The sequence below is a fragment of the Triticum aestivum genome, chromosome 2B (assembly GCF_018294505.1).
Source record: "Triticum aestivum cultivar Chinese Spring chromosome 2B, IWGSC CS RefSeq v2.1, whole genome shotgun sequence".
Classification (NCBI taxonomy): Eukaryota; Viridiplantae; Streptophyta; class Magnoliopsida; order Poales; family Poaceae; genus Triticum; species Triticum aestivum.
This window is the reverse complement of record NC_057798.1, coordinates 677123092-677128817: the sequence shown is the minus strand read 5'-3', so window position 1 is coordinate 677128817 and position 5726 is coordinate 677123092.

Below are 5726 nucleotides of genomic sequence, written 5' to 3'. Positions count from 1 at the left end.
GAGATTTCCTCTGTGTCGTCGCCTATAGGCCCGATGGCTCCTTTGATCATCATCAACGACACGGTCCAGGGTGAGACTTTTCTCCCCGGACAAATCTTCGTATTCGGCGGCTTTGCACTGCGGGCCAAATCACTTGGCCATCTGGAGCAGATTGAAAGCTACACCCCTGGCCATCACGTCAGATTTGGAAGCTTGAACTTCACGGCCGACATCCGCGGAGACTTGGTCTTCGACGGATCCGAGCCACAGCCATGCGCGCCGCACTATCACGATGGGCATGATCTAGCTCTGCTGCCGGACAGTGCCCTGGAGGCCGCACAAGAGTCCGCTCCGACCCTTAACTCGGAGCCGACTGCGCCGATCAAGGATGGGTGGCTAGACACCGCCTCGGGGGCTGCTACCTCTACGGCGATGGAGCCGAATAACGACCCTGTCCTTGGTGAAGCTCGTGACTCCGAGGTGCTGGACTCCCCGCCGGACTCTGAACCTCCCGCGCCCCTACTAATTGAATCTGACTGGGCGGCGATCATGGAGTTCACCGCTACAGACATCTTTCAGCACTCGCCTTTTGGCGACATCCTGAATTCGCTAAAGTATCTCTCGTTATCAGGAGATCCCTGGCCGGACTACGGTCAGGATAGTTGGGATGCGGACGATGAAGAAATTCAAAACCCACCCACCACCCACTTCGTAGCCACTGTCGACGATCTAACCGACATGCTAGACTTCGACTCCGAAGACATCGACGGTATGGACGACGATGACGGAGACAACCAAGAACCAGCGCCTACGGGGCACTGGAAAGACACCTCAACTCACGATGTATACATGGTGGATACACCAAAAGGAAGCGATAATGAGGAACAATGGGACGCGGCGAATGATAATTCCCCCGAAAAACAGCAAAACGGCGATGCAAGCGCCGCCCGAAGTCCCGCCTCGGTAACAACAGCACCCACACAGACCCAGCCGTAGAGCAGGGCGAACCAGCGGACGACGAACATGCCACCAAGCAACCCTCCGAACAGGACGAATTGGACGAGCAACCCATCCCCGGCGAAAACAACAGTCCAGATGATCTCACGCCGTACACATCACCGGAGCATATAAACCTCCATAAAAGGCTCATCGCCACTTCAAGAAGTTTGAAGAAGCAGAAGCGGAAGCTCAAAACAGCGGAAGACGTACTCAGAATGAGGTGGAGCAAAGTACTCAAGACCGCAGATAAACATGGCGATAGTCACCAAGCAAAGAGCTACCCAAAGCGCAAGCTGCTGCCTGAATTTGACGAGGAGGCCGTAGAGCCCCCACAGTCAAAAAACAAAGAGGCCGCCTGGTCGGATAGACGACCACATGACAAGCAAAAAGCGGCAAGCGGCACCGCACACAAGCCGCCACACGATCCTCGCAAAAAGGATGGCCCGGTCAGGTCCATCTACGGGCCAAGAAAGAAGGCTCCAGGGAGCAATGCAACACATCGAGTGTTCGAAAACAAGGGCACACCTAAATACAGGGGCGCCACACACCCCCTATGTTTCACCGATGAGGTACTGGATCACGAATTTCCAGCAGGATTCAAGCCCGTAAACATAGAGGCATATGACGGAACAACAGACCCCGGAGTCTGGATTGAGGATTATACCCTACACATACATATGGCTAGAGGAGATGATCTCCATGCCATAAAATACCAACCCCTCAAGCTCAAAGGGCCAGCTCGGCATTGGCTCAAGAGCCTCCCAGAAAATACCATTGGAAGTTGGGAAGAGCTCGAGGATGCATTTCGAGCATATTTCCAGGGGATCTATGTCCGCCCTCCGGATGCAGACGATCTAAGTCACATAACTCAACAGCCCGGAGAGTCAGCCTGCAAATTCTGGAACAGGTTCCTCACCAAAAAGAACCAAATAGTCGACTATCCGGACGCCGAAGCCTTAGCAGCCTTCAAACATAACGTCCGAGACGAATGGCTCGCCAGACACCTCGGCCAGGAAAAGCCAAGAACAATGGCCGCGCTAACAAGCCTCATGACCCGCTTTTACGCGGGGGAAGACAGCTGGCTGGCAAGATGCAGCACCAGGGACCTGAGTACATCCGAGGTCAGGGATGGAAATGGGAAACCACGACGCAGAAAAGATCAGCGCCGGACTAAGGAAAATGGCCCAAAGAGCACGACGGTCAACGCCGGGTTCAAAAGCTCTCGGCCAAACAACAAAACACTGCCTCTTAAGGACAACAGTGACGAGCTATCCAACCTAAACAAAATCTTGGACAGGTTATGTCAAATCCACAGTACCCCCGGGAAGCCTGCAAACCATACCCACAGAGATTGTTGGGTCTTCAAGCAGTCCGGCCGACTTAACGCCGAACACAAGGGGCTCGACACACCAAGCGAAGACGATGACGAACCCCACAAGCAGAGCGCCGGAAAACAGAAGACTTTCCCACAAGAAGTCAAAACAGTAAACTCACTTCAAGTGATAACAAGGAAAAATAGTGCAGCACCTACTAAAATACGCGCCGCACGGTCCACCCCAGCGGAGTCCCGAAATTGGATGTCAAAACCAATTACTTTCGACCATCAGGATTACTCCAGAAGTATTCAAAACACAGGAAGGACTGCTTGATATTGGAGCCCATAATCGACGGACTACAATTTACACAAGTCCTAATGGATGGCGGCAGTGATATAAACCTGCTATATCAGGACACAATCCGCAGAATGGGGATAGACCCTACCAAAATTCGCCATAGCAGCACTTCCTTTAAAGGAGTGACGCCAGGCCCTTACACCAATTGTACGGGCTCTTTACTACTAGAAGTTGTGTTCGGTTCATCCGACAACTTCCGTCGCGAAAAGCTAATCTTCCATATCGCCCCATTTAAAAGTAGCCATCAAGCACTATTGGGACGCGAAGCTTTCGCCGGCTTTAACGCAATACCGCATTATGCGTCTCTTACACTTAAAATGCCCGGTCCACGCGGAATCATCTCATTAAAAGGTCATTCAGATCCCGGACACGGTTAGGCGAGTCCGGCATAAATAAACAAGGGGCTTCCTAGCCGCATACCCCTTTACAAGGGGCTGCACGCATGAACAATGAGAGCCAATAAAGCTCAATTCTATTCATCTTTTAAAATCATACTCTGTTTTAAATACATTTTTTGCATGATATTTTTCCAAACTAAGTTCTTCTCTTTTTACAGACGAACAACGTGCTACACCCGTCCAGGATACAGCACAATGGAGACACAGGCGCATACGTGCAGCAGGGACCCGTTACAAGGATTCTTTTTAGATTAAGACCCTGCGTAAACCTTTTTTACTGTCTCTTGTTGATACACATCCCCCGGTTTCTTACCATAACCGAGGAGGAGGCTGGCGTTTTGGCATCGGCCGCGTCAGAAGTTTTCGCACGCACCTGGACACTAGGGGCTTAAGGGCATTGTTCTGCCCGTCATCATAAAGACCGAATACCTCAGGGAGTGTTCGGCGTCTCGAGTTAGGCCTTATATGCATCAGCTTGGAATCATGTCTTTGGTCAAATGTTGGGTTTGCCCGGCTCCTGTGTTTTGCTGCCTTACGTTCCGCTCTATCGGCTAACACGGCACCAGGAGAACTACTGCAATTGTGCCCCGGTTCGGCTGGGCGAGCACCTCAGTAGAGAAAGCCAAAAACTGACTGTCATGATATAGCGAGAGACTAGTCAACCACTCGATCAACTTCCGGAATGTTTAGAATTCCTCCGCTTTGACGAAGGACCGTTTCCCGGTCAGGCACACACGCGCCCCGAGTTCGGAGAGCGCGGTGCCCCTAGGGGCTATATAGTAGCCCCACCATCGAACTCCTATGGCTAAGTGAAAGTGATAAAGCATTATAGTCCGGTTGCCTAGTTTGCTACGCTATCACCTCCTTCAAAGGACCAAGACGTTGGATTAAGTGTGAAAATGCGCTTTTTTGCAAACACCCCCGCACCATGTGCGTGGGGGCTGAAGCCGAAGACTGCCATCTTTCAGGTTATATATACATATACATTAACGGCCGCACAGGAGATATTTCAATACTTGAACGCACAAGTATAAAAGCCGTTACATTATAAATATGGTTTTACAAATCATACATGTCATTTGAACATAACATTTTTCGAGCACTGCGACTCTATTAAACGAGCGCCCTGCAGGACTTCCTCAAAATAGTGCTCGACGGGTAATCGGCTTCTATCCGAACCCCGGGATGCAACATCGGTGGCATCCATCTCTGCCCAGTATGTTTTGACACGGGCGAGAGCCATCCGTGCACCCTCTATGCATACCGACCGCTTCATCGCCTTGATATGCGGCACCGCACCAAGGAATTGCTGCACTAAGCCAAAATAACTCTTCGGCTTGGGCCTTTCCGGCCACAAATGAGCCACCACATCCTTGATGGCAAGTCTGAACAACCTATTCAGCTCAGCCCACTCAGCCAACCGATTGGTTAACGGAAGGGGATGCCCCGGACTATGGAATTGAGACCAAAAAAGCTCTTCCATTTCGTGATCCTTTTGGCTTCGGAAGTGCACGACTACGTCCGCCGCACTCACCGCCAAATTCAGATAAGGATCCTCCGCACCCCACAACGGGCCCAACTGAGCATACTTTGGATCCATGAACTTCCTACGCAACAGAAAGGGCTTTCCAGCCGCAATGTCTCCGGCCTGACGTAGCTCCTCCTTTATAGCCTGCATTGCAGAACGGGCATCCTTGGCTTCGGCGGTGGCCTTCTTCAGGTCCTCTTGCTCCGCTTGGCGTTCTCTTTCAAGAACCTCATAGCGGTCGGCAGCATCTTTCAGTTTCACGGCCATTCCGGCCATCTCCTCCCTGCTTCGGCAGTGAGCAGCCTTTTCGGCTTTCAGCTCCTCAGCTGCCTTCGAGGCAGCGGCATCACTTTTTCTGGCTTGCTCCTTGGCTCGAGCAAGCTCTGCCCGAAGGTCCTCCATAGCAGCAGCGCCATCTGCATCAAGCATACATGTTGTAAGGTGTGGGCATCAGCTCCCTTACCAGGTGACCGCAGAGAAACCACCTACCTTGTGACTCGTCAAGTCGTTTATTGACCAGCGTGATGTCCGCATCCGCAATGTCGAGTTGCCGCTTCAGTTCGGCAACTCTATCAGTCCGGCTGGCCACCGAACGTTCTGCCACCTGCATAGGAAAGGCAACATTTTATAACTGAGACTATGATCCTCGGCACGCTGTCGCTTTCGACAACATACCGAGTCTCAGGGGCTACTATCTATACAGGGCGCACTCTATGTGCAAAACTGTCAAAAGGTATGTCATTTTTTGCGTACCTCAAACCCTGTCAGTAAACTTCTGACAGCCTCATGCAGCCCGCTCTTAGCGGATGAGATCCTTTCAATCACCGTACTCATTAATGTACGGTGATCTTCTGAGATAGACGCCCTCTCGAGCAGATCCTTCAGCTCCACCAGCCGTACACCAGTTGGTGCCGAACTCCCCGGCCCCGCCGGACTCGGGGGGACACTCCGTGATGACACCTCAGGGTCGTCCGCCCCGCCTGACGGTGCGGCATATGGAGGCGTTTCGCTCTCCATCATCTCCGGACGAAGGTCCCCCGAAGATGAGCTCTGCTGAGAAGGGCTGAAATCCGAACTACAAGGTAAGAACTTCGGTTATCCTCAGAAATAAAAATAGGGATGTCCCTTATTACAAAACTCCTCTTTTTC